Below are 14595 nucleotides of genomic sequence, written 5' to 3' on the forward strand. Positions count from 1 at the left end.
GCCGCGTTGACCACTGCACATGAAGAAATGACCATCTGCAACGTTTGGTTTAGGTTTTGGGTGCATTTTTAATTTTATTGCTTAAATCGCATTTTCTCGACGAGCTGAGCACGTTTTCTGGAATGTGCTCCTCCCGTCACTCTGGTTGGGTGTGTATAGTAAAAAGAGCTCTTGGCAGCTAGAGAGTGCCGCGTTGACCACTGCGCATGAAGAAATAACCACCTGCAACGTTTGGTTTAGGTTTTGGGTGCATTTTTAATTTTATTGCTTAAATCGCATTTTCTCGACGAGCTGAGCACGTTTTCTGAAATGCGCTCCTCCCGTCACTCTGGATGGGTGTGCATAGTAAAAAGTGCTCTTGGCAGCTAGAGAGTGCCGCGTTGACCACTGCACATGAAGAAATGACCATCTGCAACGTTTGGTTTAGGTTTTGGGTGCATTTTTAATTTTATTGCTTAAATCGCATTTTCTCCACGAGCTGAGCACGTTTTCTGAAATGCGCTCCTCCCGTCACTCTGGTTGGGTGCGCATAGTAAAAAGTGCTCTTGGCAGCTAGAGAGTTCCGCGTTGACCACTGCGCATGAAGAAATAACCACCTGCAACGTTTGGTTTAGGTTTTGGGTGCATTTTTAATTTTATTGCTTAAATCGCATTGTCTGGACGAGCTGAGCACGTTTTCTGAAATGTGCTCCTCCCGTCACTCTGGTTGGGTGCGCATAGTAAAAAGTGCTCTTGGCAGCTAGAGAGTGCCGCGTTGACCACTGCGCATGAAGAAATGACCATCTGCAACGTTCGGTTTAGGTTTTAGGTGCATTTTTAATTTTATTGCTTAAATCGCATTTTCTCGACGAGCTGAGCACGTTTTCTGAAATGTGCTCCTCCCGTCACTCTGGTTGGGTGCGCATAGTAAAAAGTGCTCTTGGCAGCTAGAGAGTGCCGCGTTGACCACTGCGCATGAAGAAATAACCACCTGCAACGTTTGGTTTAGGTTTTAGGTGCATTTTTAATTTTATTGCTTAAATCGCATTTTCTCGACGGGCTGAGCACGTTTTCTGAAATGTGCTCCTCCCGTCACTCTGGTTGGGTGCGCATAGTAAAAAATGCCTTTGGCAGCTAGAGAGTGCCGCGTTGACCACTGCACACGTAGAAATAACCACCTGCAACGTTTGCTTTAGGTTTAGGGTGCATTTTTAATTGTATTGCTTAAATCGCATTTTCTCGACGAGCTGAGCACGTTTTCTGAAATGTGCTCCTCCCGTCACTCTGGTTGGGTGTGCATAGTAAAAAGTGCTCTTGGCAGCTAGAGAGTGCCGCGTTGACCACTGCGCATGAAGAAATGACCATCTGCAACGTTTGGTTTAGGTTTTGGGTGCATTTTTAATTTTATTGCTTAAATCGCATTTTCTCGACGAGCTGAGCACGTTTTCTGAAATGTGCTCCTCCCGTCACTCTGGTTGGGTGCGCATAGTAAAAAGTGCTCTTGGCAGCTAGAGAGTGCCGCGTTGACCACTGCGCATGAAGAAATAATCACCTGCAACCTTTGGTTTAGGTTTTAGGTGCATTTTTTATTGTATTGCTTAAATCGCATTTTCTCGACGAGCTGAGCACGTTTTCTGAAATGTGCTCCTCCCGTCACTCTGGTTGGGTGCGCATAGTAAAAAGTGCTCTTGGCAGCTAGAGAGTGCTGCGTTGACCACTGCGCATGAAGAAATAACCACCTGCAACGTTTGGTTTAGGTTTTAGGTGCATTTTTAATTTTATTGCTTAAATCGCATTTTCTCGACGAGGTGAGCACGTTTTCTGAAATGTGCTCCTCCCGTCACTCTGGGTGGGTGCGCATAGTAAAAAGTGCTCTTGGCAGCTAGAGAGTGCCGCGTTGACTGCTGCGCACGAAGAAATAACCACCTGCAACGTTTGGTTTAGGTTTTAGTTGCATTTTTAATTTTATTGCTTAAATCGCATTTTCTCGACGAGCTGAGCACGTTTTCTGGAATGTGCTCCTCCCGTCACTCTGGTTGGGTGTGCATAGTAAAAAGTGCTCTTGGCAGCTAGAGAGTGCCGCGTTGACCGCTGCGCATGAAGAAATGACCATCTGCAGCGTTTGGTTTAGGTTTTAGGTGCATTTTTAATTTTATTGCTTAAATCGCATTTTCTCGACGAGCTGAGCACGTTTTCTGACATGTGCTCCTCCCGTCACTCTGGTTGGGTGCGCATAGTAAAAAGTGCTCTTGGCAGCTAGAGAGTGCCGCGTTGACCACTGCGCATGAAGAAATAACCACCTGCAACGTTTGGTTTAGGTTTTGGGTGCATTTTTAATTTTATTGCTTAAATCGCATTTTCTCGACGAGCTGAGCACGTTTTCTGAAATGTGCTCCTCCCGTCCCTCTGGTTGGGTGCGCATAGTAAAAAGTGCTCTTGGCAGCTAGAGAGTGCCGCGTTGACTGCTGCGCATGAAGAAATAACCACCTGCAACGTTTGGTTTAGGTTTTGGGTGCATTTTTAATTTTATTGCTTAAATCGCATTTTCTCGACGAGCTGAGCACGTTTTCTGGAATGTGCTCCTCCCGTCACTCTAGTTGGGTGTGTATAGTAAAAAGTGCTCTTGGCAGCTAGAGAGTGCCGCGTTGACCACTGCGCATGAAGAAATAACCACCTGCAACGTTTGGTTTAGGTTTTGGGTGCATTTTTAATTTTATTGCTTAAATCGCATTTTGTCGTCGAGCTGAGCACGTTTTCTGAAATGCGCTCCTCCCGTCACTCTGGTTGGGTGTGCATAGTAAAAAGTGCTCTTGGCAGCTAGAGAGTGCCGCGTTGACCACTGCGCATGAAGAAATGACCATCTGCAACGTTTGGTTTAGGTTTTGGGTGCATTTTTAATTTTATTGCTTAAATCGCATTTTCTCGACGAGCTGAGCACGTTTTCTGAAATGTGCTCCTCCCGTCACTCTGGTTGGATGCGCATAGTAAAAAGTGCTCTTGGCAGCTAGAGAGTGGCGCGTTGACCACTGCGCATGAAGAAATGGCCATCTGCAATGTTTGGTTTAGGTTTTAGGTGCATTTTTAATTTTATTGCTTAAATCGCATTTACTCGACGAGCTGAGCACGTTTTCTGAAATGTGCTCCTCCCGTCACTCTGGTTGGGTGCGCATAGTAAAAAGTGCTCTTGGCAGCTAGAGAGTGCCGCGTTGACTGCTGCGCACGAAGAAATAACCACCTGCAACGTTTGGTTTAGGTTTTAGGTGCATTTTTAATTTTATTGCTTAAATCGCATTTTCTCGACGAGCTGAGCACGTTTTCTGAAATGCGCTCCTCCCGTCACTCTGGTTGGGTGCGCATAGTAAAAAGTGCTCTTGGCAGCTAGAGAGTGCCGCGTTGACCACTGCGCATGAAGAAACGACCATCTGCAACGTTTGGTTTAGGTTTTGGGTGCATTTTTAATTTTATTGCTTAAATCGCATTTACTCGACGAGCTGAGCACGTTTTCTGAAATGTGCTCCTCCCGTCACTCTGGTTGGGTGCGCATAGTAAAAAGTGCTCTTGGCAGCTAGAGAGTGCCGCGTTGACTGCTGCGCACGAAGAATTAACCACCTGCAACGTTTGGTTTAGGTTTTATGTGCATTTTTAATTTTATTGCTTAAATCGCATTTTCTCGACGAGCTGAGCACGTTTTCTGAAATGTGCTCCTCCCGTCACTCTGGTTGGGTGCGCATAGTAAAAAGTGCTCTTGGCAGCTAGAGAGTGCCGCGTTGACCACTGCGCATGAAGAAATAACCACCTGCAACGTTTGGTTCAGGTTTTAGGTGCATTTTTAATTTTATTGCTTAAATCGCATTTTCTCGACGAGCTGAGCACGTTTTCTGAAATGTGCTCCTCCCGTCACTCTGGTTGGGTGCGCATAGTAAAAAATGCTCTTGGCAGCTAGAGCGTGGCGCGTTGACCACTGCGCGTGAAGAAATAACCACCTGCAACGTTTGGTTTAGGTTTTGGGTGCATTTTTAATTTTATTGCTTAAATCGCATTTTCTCGACGAGCTGAGCACGTTTTCTGAAATGTGCTCCTCCCGTCACTCTGGTTGTGTGTGCATAGTAAAAAGTGCTCTTGGCAGCTAGAGAGTGCCGCGTTGAACACTGCGCATGAAGAAATGACCATCTGCAACGTTTGGTTTCGGTTTTGGGTGCATTTTTAATTTTATTGCTTAAATCGCATTGTCTCGACGAGCTGAGCACGTTTTCTGGAATGTGCTCCTCCCGTCACTCTGGTTGGGTGTGCATAGTAAAAAGTGCTCTTGGCAGCTAGAGAGTGCCGCGTTGACCGCTGCGCATGAAGAAATGACCATCTGCAGCGTTTGGTTTAGGTTTTAGGTGCATTTTTAATTTTATTGCTTAAATCGCATTTTCTCGACGAGCTGAGCACGTTTTCTGGAATGTGCTCCTCCCGTCACTCTAGTTGGGTGTGTATAGTAAAAAGTGCTCTTGGCAGCTAGAGAGTGCCGCGTTGACCACTGCGCATGAAAAAATAACCACCTGCAACGTTTGGTTTAGGTTTTGGGTGCATTTTTAATTTTATTGCTTAAATCGCATTTTCTCGACGAGCTGAGCACGTTTTCTGAAATGTGCTCCTCCCGTCACTCTGGTTGGGTGCGCATAGTAAAAAGTGCTCTTGGCAGCTAGAGAGTGCCGCGTTGACCACTGCGCATGAAGAAATAACCACCTGCAACGTTTGGTTTAGGTTTTGGGTGCATTTTTAATTTTATTGCTTAAATCGCATTTTCTCGACGAGCTGAGCACGTTTTCTGAAATGTGCTCCTCCCGTCACTCTGGTTGGGTGCGCATAGTAAAAAGTGCTCTTGGCAGCTAGAGAGTGCCGCGTTGACCACTGCGCATGAAGAAATAACCACGTGCAACGTTTGGTTTAGGTTTTAGGTGCATTTTTAATTGTATTGCTTAAATCGCATTTTCTCGACGAGCTGAGCACGTTTATTGAAATGTGCTCCTCCCGTCACTCTGGTTGGGTGCGCATAGTAAAAAGTGTTCTTGGCAGCTAGAGAGTGCCGCGTTGACTGCTGCGCACGAAGAAATAACCACCTGCAACGTTTGGTTTAGGTTTTGGGTGCATTTTTAATTTTATTGCTTAAATCGCATTTTCTCGACGAGCTGAGCACGTTTTCTGAAATGTGCTCCTCCCGTCACTCTGGTTGGGTGCGCATAGTAAAAAGTGCTCTTGGCAGCTAGAGAGTGCCGCGTTGACCACTGCGCATGAAGAAATAACCACCTGCAACGTTTGGTTTAGGTTTTGGGTGCATTTTTAATTTTATTGCTTAAATCACATTTTCTGGACGAGCTGAGCACGTTTTCTGAAATGTGCTCCTCCCGTCAGTCTGGTTGGGTGTGCATAGTAAAAAGTGCTCTTGGCAGCTAGAGAGTGCCGTGTTTACCACTGCGCATGAAGAAATGACCATCTGCAACGTTTGGTTTAGGTTTTAGGTGCATTTTTAATTTTATTGCTTAAATAGCATTTTCTGGACGAGCTGAGCACGTTTTATGAAATGTGCTCCTCCCGTCACTCTGGTTGGGTGCGCATAGTAAAAAGTGCTCTTGGCAGCTCGAGAGTGCCGCGTTTACCACTGCGCATGAAGAAATAACCACCTGCAACGTTTGGTTTAGGTTTTGGGTGCATTTTTAATTTTATTGCTTAAATCGCATTTTCTCGACGAGCTGAGCACGTTTTCTGAAATGTGCTCCTCCCGTCACTCTGGTTGGGTGCGCATAGTAAAAAGTGCTCTTGGCAGCTAGAGAGTGCCGCGTTGACCACTGCGCATGAAGAAATAACCACCTGCAACGTTTGGTTTAGGTTTTGGGTGCATTTTTAATTTTATTGCTTAAATCGCATGTTCTCGTCGAGCTGAGCACGTTTTCTGAAATGCGCTCCTCCCGTCACTCTTGTTGGGTGTGCATATTAAAAAGTGCTCTTGGCAGCTAGAGAGTGCCGCGTTGACTGCTGCGCATGAAGAAATAACCACCTGCAACGTTTGGTTTAGGTTTTGGGTGCATTTTTAATTTTATTGCTTAAATCACATTTTCTCGACGAGCTGAGCACGTTTTCTGAAATGTGCTCCTCCCGTCACTCTGGTTGGGTGCGCATAGTAAAAAGTGCTCTTGGCAGCTAGAGAGTGCCGCGTTGACCACTGCACATAAAGAAATGACCATCTGCAGCGTTTGGTTTAGGTTGTAGGTGCATTTTTTATTTTATTGCTTAAGTCGCATTTTCTCGACGAGCTGAGCACGTTTTCTGAAATGTGCTCCTCCCGTCACTCTGGTTGGGTCCGCATAGTAAAAAGTGCTCTTGGCAGCTAGAGAGTGCCGCGTTGACTGCTGCGCATGAAGAAATAACCACCTGCAACGTTTGGTTTAGGTTTTAGGTGCATTTTTAATTTTATTGCTTAAATCGCATTTTCTCGACGAGCTGAGCACGTTTTCTGAAATGCGCTCCTCCCGTCACTCTGGTTGGGTGCGCATAGTAAAAAGTGCTCTTGGCAGCTAGAGAGTGCCGCGTTGACCACTGCGCATTAAGAAATAACCACCTGCAACGTTTGGTTTAGGTTTTGAGTGCATTTTTAATTTTATTGCTTAAATCGCATTGTCTGGACGAGCTGAGCACGTTTTCTGAAATGTGCTCCTCCCGTCACTCTGGTTGGGTGTGCATAGTAAAAAGTGCTCTTGGCAGCTAGAGAGTGCCGCGTTGACCACTGCGCATGAAGAAATGACCATCTGCAACGTTTGGTTTAGGTTTTAGGTGCATTTTTAATTTTATTGCTTAAATCGCATTTTCTGGACGAGCTGAGCACGTTTTCTGAAATGTGGTCCTCCCGTCACTCTGGTTGGGTGCGCATAGTAAAAAGTGCTCTTGGCAGCTAGAGACTGCCGCGTTGACCACTGCGCATGAAGAAATAACCACCTGCAACGTTTGGTTTAGGTTTTGGGTGCATTTTTAATTTTATTGCTTAAATCGCATTTACTCGACGAGCTGAGCACGTTTTCTGAAATGTGCTCCTCCCGTCACTCTGGTTGGGTGCGCATAGTAAAAAGTGCTCTTGGCAGCTAGAGAGTGCCGCGTTGACCACTGCACATGAAGAAATGACCATCTGCAACGTTTGGTTTAGGTTTTGGGTGCATTTTTAATTTTATTGCTTAAAGCGCATTTTCTCGACGAGCTGAGCACGTTTTCTGGAATGTGCTCCTCCCGTCACTCTGGTTGGGTGCGCATAGTAAAAAGTGCTCTTGGCAGCTAGAGAGTGCCACGTTGACCACTGCGCATGAAGAAACAACCACCTGCAACGTTTGGTTTAGGTTTTAGGTGCATTTTTAATTGTACGGCTTAAATGGCATTTTCTCGACAAGCTGAGCACATTTTCTGAAATGTGCTCCTCCCGTCACTCTGGTTGGGTGCGCATAGTAAAAAGTGCTCTTGGCAGCTAGAGAGTGCCGCGTTGACCACTGCGCATGAAGAAATAACCACCTGCAACGTTTGGTTTAGGTTTTAGGTGCATTTTTAATTTTATTGCTTAAATCGCATTTTCTCGACGAGCTGAGCACGTTTTCTGAAATGTGCTCCTCCCGTCACTCTGGTTGGGTGCGCATAGTAAAAAGTGCTCTTGGCAGCTAGAGAGTGCTCTTGGCAGCTAGAGAGTGCCGCGTTGACCACTGCGCATGAAGAAATAACCACCTGCAACGTTTGGTTTAGGTTTTGGGTGCATTTTTAATTTTATTGCTTAAATCGCATTTTCTCGACGAGCTGAGCACGTTTTCTCAAATGCGCTCCTCCCGTCACTCTGGTTGGGTGTGCATTGTAAAAAGTGCTCTTGGCAGCTAGAGAGTGCCGCGTTGACCACTGCACATGAAGAAATGACCATCTGCAACGTTTGGTTTAGGTTTTGGGTGCATTTTTAATTTTATTGCTTAAATCGCATTTTCTCGTCGAGCTGAGCACGTTTTCTAAAATGCGCTCCTCCCGTCACTCTGGTTGGGTGTGCATAGTAAAAAGTGCTCTTGGCAGCTAGAGAGTGCCGTGTTGACTGCTGCGCATGAAGAAATAACCACCTGCAACTTTTGGTTTAGGTTTTGGGTGCATTTTTAATTTTATTGCTTAAATCGCATTTACTCGACGAGCTGAGCACGTTTTCTGAAATGTGCTCCTCCCGTCACTCTGGTTGGGTGCGCATAGTAAAAAGTGCTCTTGGCAGCTAGATAGTGCCGCGTTGACTGCTGCGCACGAAGAAATAACCACCTGCAACGTTTAGTTTAGGTTTTAGGTGCATTTTTAATTTTATTGCTTAAATCGCATTTTCTCGACGAGCTGAGCACGTTTTCTGAAATGTGCTCTTCCCGTCGCTCTGGTTGGGTGCGCATAGTAAAAAGTGCTCTTGGCAGCTAGAGAGTGCCGCGTTGACCACTGCGCATGAAGAAATAACCACCTGCAACGTTTGGTTTAGGTTTTAGGTGCATTTTTAATTTTATTGCTTAAATCGCATTTTCTCGACGAGCTGAGCACGTTTTCTGAAATGTGCTCCTCCCGTCACTCTGGTTGGGTGCGCATAGTAAAAAATGCTCTTGGCAGCTAGAGAGTGCCGCGTTGACCACTGCGCATGAAGAAATAACCACCTGCAACGTTTGGTTTAATGTTTTGGGTGCATTTTTAATTTTATTGCTTAAATCGCATTTTCTCGACGAGCTGAGCACGTTTTCTGAAATGTGATCCTCACGTCACTCTGGTTGGATGCACATAGTAAAAAGTGCTCTTGGCAGCTAGAGAGTGCCGCGTTGACCACTGCGCATGAAGAAATGACCATCTGCAACGTTTGGTTTAGGTTTTAGGTGCATTTTTAATTTTATTGCTTAAATCGCATTTTCTGGACGAGCTGAGCACGTTTTCTGAAATGTGCTCCTCACGTCACTCTGGTTGGATGCACATAGTAAAAAGTGCTCTTGGCAGCTAGAGAGTGCCGCGTTGACCACTGCGCATGAAGAAATGACCATCTGCAACGTTTGGTTTAGGTTTTAGGTGCATTTTTAATTTTATTGCTTAAATCGCATTTTCTGGACGAGCTGAGCACGTTTTCTGAAATGTGCTCCTCCCGTCACTCTGGTTGGGTGCGCATAGTAAAAAGTGCTCTTGGCAGCTAGAGAGTGCCGCGTTGACTGCTGCGCACGAAGAAATAACCACCTGCAACGTTTAGTTTAGGTTTTAGGTGCATTTTTAATTTTATTGCTTAAATCGCATTTTCTCGACGAGCTGAGCACGTTTTCTGAAATGTGCTCCTCCCGTCGCTCTGGTTGGATGCGCATAGTAAAAAGTGCTCTTGGCAGCTAGAGAGTGCCGCGTTGACCACTGCGCATGAAGAAATAACCACCTGCAACGTTTGGTTTAGGTTTTAGGTGCATTTTTAATTTTATTGCTTAAATCGCATTTTCTCGACGAGCTGAGCACGTTTTCTGAAATGTGCTCCTCCCGTCACTCTGGTTGGGTGCGCATAGTAAAAAATGCTCTTGGCAGCTAGAGAGTGCCGCGTTGACCACTGCGCATGAAGAAATAACCACCTGCAACGTTTGGTTTAATGTTTTGGGTGCATTTTTAATTGTATTGCTTAAATCGCATTTTCTCGACGAGCTGAGCACGTTTTCTGAAATGTGCTCCTCCCGTCACTCTGGTTGGGTGCGCATAGTAAAAAGTGCTCTTGGAAGCTAGAGAGTGCCGCGTTGACTGCTGCGCATGAAGAAATGACCATCTGCAACGTTTGCTTTAGGTTTTAGGTGCATTTTTAATTTTATTGCTTAAATCGCATTTTCTCGATGAGCTGAGCACGTTTTCTGAAATGTGCTCCTCCCGTCACTCTGGTTGGGTGCGCATAGTAAAAAATGCTCTTGGCAGCGAGAGAGTGCCGCGTTGACCACTGCGCATGAAGAAATGACCATCTGCAACGTTTGGTTTCGGTTTTTGGTGCATTTTTAATTTTATTGCTTAAATCGCATTTTCTCAACGAGTTGAGCACGTTTTCTGAAATGTGCTCCTCACGTCACTCTGGTTGGATGCACATAGTAAAAAGTGCTCTTGAGAGCTACAGAGTGCCGCGTTGACCACTGCGCATGAAGAAATGACCATCTGCAACGTTTGGTTTAGGTTTTAGGTGCATTTTTAATTTTATTGCTTAAATCGCATTTTCTGGACGAGCTGAGCACGTTTTCTGAAATGTGCTCCTCCCGTCACTCTGGTTGGGTGCGCATAGTAAAAAGTGGTCTTGGCAGCTAGAGAGTGCCGCGTTGACCACTGCGCATGAAGAAATAACCACCTGCAACGTTTAGTTTAGGTTTTAGGTGCATTTTTAATTTTATTGCTTAAATCGCATTTTCTCGACGAGCTGAGCACGTTTTCTGAAATGTGCTCCTCCCGTCGCTCTGGTTGGATGCGCATAGTAAAAAGTGCTCTTGGCAGCTAGAGAGTGCCGCGTTGACCACTGCGCATGAAGAAATAACCACTTGCAACGTTTGGTTTAGGTTTTAGGTGCATTTTTAATTTTATTGCTTAAATCGCATTTTCTCGACGAGCTGAGCACGTTTTCTGAAATGTGCTCTTCCCGTCACTCTGGTTGGGTGCGCATAGTAAAAAATGCTCTTGGCAGCTAGAGAGTGCCGCGTTGACCACTGCGCATGAAGAAATAACCACCTGCAACGTTTGGTTTAGGTTTTAGGTGCATTTTTAATTTTATTGCTTAAATCGCATTTTCTCGACGAGCTGAGCACGTTTTCTGAAATGTGCTCCTCCCGTCACTCTGGTTGGGTGTGCATAGTAAAAAATGCTCTTGGCAGCTAGAGAGTGCCGCGTTGACCACTGCGCATGAAGAAATAACCACCTGCAACGTTTGGTTTAATGTTTTGGGTGCATTTTTAATTTTATTGCTTAAATCGCATTTTCTCGACGAGCTGAGCACGTTTTCTGAAATGTGCTCCTCCCGTCACTCTGGTTGGGTGTGCATAGTAAAAAGTGCTCTTGGCAGCTAGAGAGTGCCGCGTTGACCACTGCGCATGAAGAAATGACCATCTGCAACGTTTGGTTTCGGTTTTTGGTGCATTTTTAATTTTATTGCTTAAATCGCATTTTCTCGACGAGTTGAGCACGTTTTCTGAAATGTGCTCCTCACGTCACTCTGGTTGGATGCACATAGTAAAAAGTGCTCTTGAGAGCTAGAGAGTGCCGCGTTGACCACTGCGCATGAAGAAATGACCATCTGCAACGTTTGGTTTAGGTTTTAGGTGCATTTTTAATTTTTCTGCTTAAATCGCATTTTCTGGACGAGCTGAGCACGTTTTCTGAAATGTGCTCCTCCCGTCACTCTGGTTGGGTGCGCATAGTAAAAAGTGCTCTTGGCAGCTAGAGAGTGCCGCGTTGACTGCTGCGCACGAAGAAATAACCACCTGCAACGTTTAGTTTAGGTTTTAGGTGCATTTTTAATTTTATTGCTTAAATCGCATTTTCTCGACGAGCTGAGCACGTTTTCTGAAATGTGCTCCTCCCGTCGCTCTGGTTGGATGCGCATAGTAAAAAGTGCTCTTGGCAGCTAGAGAGTGCCGCGTTGACCACTGCGCATGAAGAAATAACCACCTGCAACGTTTGGTTTAGGTTTTAGGTGCATTTTTAATTTTATTGCTTAAATCGCATTTTCTCGACGAGCTGAGCACGTTTTCTGAAATGTGCTCCTCCCGTCACTCTGGTTGGGTGCGCATAGTAAAAAATGCTCTTGGCAGCTAGAGAGTGCCGCGTTGACCACTGCGCATGAAGAAATAACCACCTGCAACGTTTGGTTTAATGTTTTGGGTGCATTTTTAATTGTATTGCTTAAATCGCATTTTCTCGACGAGCTGAGCACGTTTTCTGAAATGTGCTCCTCCCGTCACTCTGGTTGGGTGCGCATAGTAAAAAGTGCTCTTGGAAGCTAGAGAGTGCCGCGTTGACTGCTGCGCATGAAGAAATGACCATCTGCAACGTTTGCTTTAGGTTTTAGGTGCATTTTTAATTTTATTGCTTAAATCGCATTTTCTCGATGAGCTGAGCACGTTTTCTGAAATGTGCTCCTCCCGTCACTCTGGTTGGGTGCGCATAGTAAAAAATGCTCTTGGCAGCGAGAGAGTGCCGCGTTGACCACTGCGCATGAAGAAATGACCATCTGCAACGTTTGGTTTCGGTTTTTGGTGCATTTTTAATTTTATTGCTTAAATCGCATTTTCTCGACGAGTTGAGCACGTTTTCTGAAATGTGCTCCTCACGTCACTCTGGTTGGATGCACATAGTAAAAAGTGCTCTTGAGAGCTAGAGAGTGCCGCGTTGACCACTGCGCATGAAGAAATGACCATCTGCAACGTTTGGTTTAGGTTTTAGGTGCATTTTTAATTTTATTGCTTAAATCGCATTTTCTGGACGAGCTGAGCACGTTTTCTGAAATGTGCTCCTCCCGTCACTCTGGTTGGGTGCGCATAGTAAAAAGTGCTCTTGGCAGCTAGAGAGTGCCGCGTTGACTGCTGCATATGAAGAAATAACCACCTGCAACGTTTGGTTTAGGTTTTGGGTGCATTTTTAATTTTATTGCTTAAATCGCATTTTCTCGACGAGCTGAGCACGTTTTCTGAAATGTGCTCCTCCCGTCACTCTGGTTGGGTGCGCATAGTAAAAAGTGCTCTTGGCAGCTAGAGAGTGCCGCGTTGACCACTGCGCATGAAGAAATACCCACCTGCAGCGTTTGGTTTAGGTTTTGGGTGCATTTTTAATTTTATTGCTTAAATCGCATTTTCTCGACGAGCTGTGCATAGTAAAAAGTGCTCTTGGCAGCTAGAGAGTGCCGCGTTGACCACTGCACATGAAGAAATGACCATCTGCAACGTTTGGTTTAGGTTTTGGGTGCAGTTTTAATTTTATTGCTTAAATCGCATTTTCTCGACGAGCTGAGCACGTTTTCTGAAATGTGCTCCTCCCGTCACTCTGGTTTGGTGCGCATAGTAAAAAGTGCTCTTGGCAGCTAGAGAGTGCCGCGTTGACCACTGCGCATGAAGAAATAACCACCTGCAACGTTTGGTTTAGGTTTTGGGTGCATTTTTAATTTTATTGCTTAAATCGCATTTTCTCGACGAGCTGAGCACGTTTTCTGAAATGTGCTCCTCCCGTCACTCTGGTTGGGTGCGCATAGTAAAAAGTGTTCTTGGCAGCTAGAGAGTGCCGCGTTGACTGCTGCGCACGAAGAAATAACCACCTGCAACGTTTGGTTTAGGTTTTGGGTGCATTTTTAATTTTATTGCTTAAATCGCATTTTCTCGACGAGCTGTGCACGTTTTCTGAAATGTGCTCCTCCCGTCACTCTGGTTGGGTGCGCATAGTAAAAAGTGCTCTTGGCAGCTAGAGAGTGCCGCGTTGACTGCTGCGCATGAAGAAATAACCACCTGCAACGTTTGGTTTAGGTTTTGGGTGCATTTTTAATTTTGTTCCTTAAATCGCATTTTCTCGACGAACTGAGCACGTTTTCTGAAATGTGCTCCTCCCGTCAGTCTGGTTGGGTGCGCATAGTAAAAAGTGCTCTTGGCAGCTAGAGAGTGCCGCGTTGACCACTGCACATGAAGAAATCACCATCTGCAGCGTTTGGTTTAGGTTTTAGGTGCATTTTTTATTTTATTGCTTAAATCGCATTTTCTCGACGAGCTGAGCACGTTTTCTGAAATGTGCTCCTCCCGTCACTCTGGTTGGGTCCGCATAGTAAAAAGTGCTCTTGGCAGCTAGAGAGTGCCGCGTTGACTGCTGCGCATGAAGAAATAACCACCTGCAACGTTTGGTTTAGGTTTTAGGTGCATTTTTAATTTTATTGCTTAAATCGCATTTTCTCGACGAGCTGAGCACGTTTTCTGAAATGCGCTCCTCCCGTCACTCTGGTTGGGTGCGCATAGTAAAAAGTGCTCTTGGCAGCTAGAGAGTGCCGCGTTGACCACTGCGCATTAAGAAATAACCACCTGCAACGTTTGGTTTAGGTTTTGGGTGCATTTTTAATTTTATTGCTTAAATCGCATTGTCTGGACGAGCTGAGCACGTTTTCTGAAATGTGCTCCTCCCGTCACTCTGGTTGGGTGTGCATAGTAAAAAGTGCTCTTGGCAGCTAGAGAGTGCCGCGTTGACCACTGCGCATGAAGAAATGACCATCTGCAACGTTTGGTTTAGGTTTTAGGTGCATTTTTAATTTTATTGCTTAAATCGCATTTTCTGGACGAGCTGAGCACGTTTTCTGAAATGTGCTCCTCACGTCACTCTGGTTGGATGCACATAGTAAAAAGTGCTCTTGGCAGCTAGAGAGTGCCGCGTTGACCACTGCGCATGAAGAAATGACCATCTGCAACGTTTGGTTTAGGTTTTAGGTGCATTTTTAATTTTATTGCTTAAATCGCATTTTCTGGACGAGCTGAGCACGTTTTCTGAAATGTGCTCCTCCCGTCACTCTGGTTGGGTGCGCATAGTAAAAAGTGCTCTTGGCAGCTAGAGAGTGCCGCGTTGACTGCTGCGCACGAAGAAATA

This window comes from Syngnathus scovelli, chromosome 21, assembly GCF_024217435.2.
Source record: "Syngnathus scovelli strain Florida chromosome 21, RoL_Ssco_1.2, whole genome shotgun sequence".
Taxonomy (NCBI): Eukaryota; Metazoa; Chordata; class Actinopteri; order Syngnathiformes; family Syngnathidae; genus Syngnathus; species Syngnathus scovelli.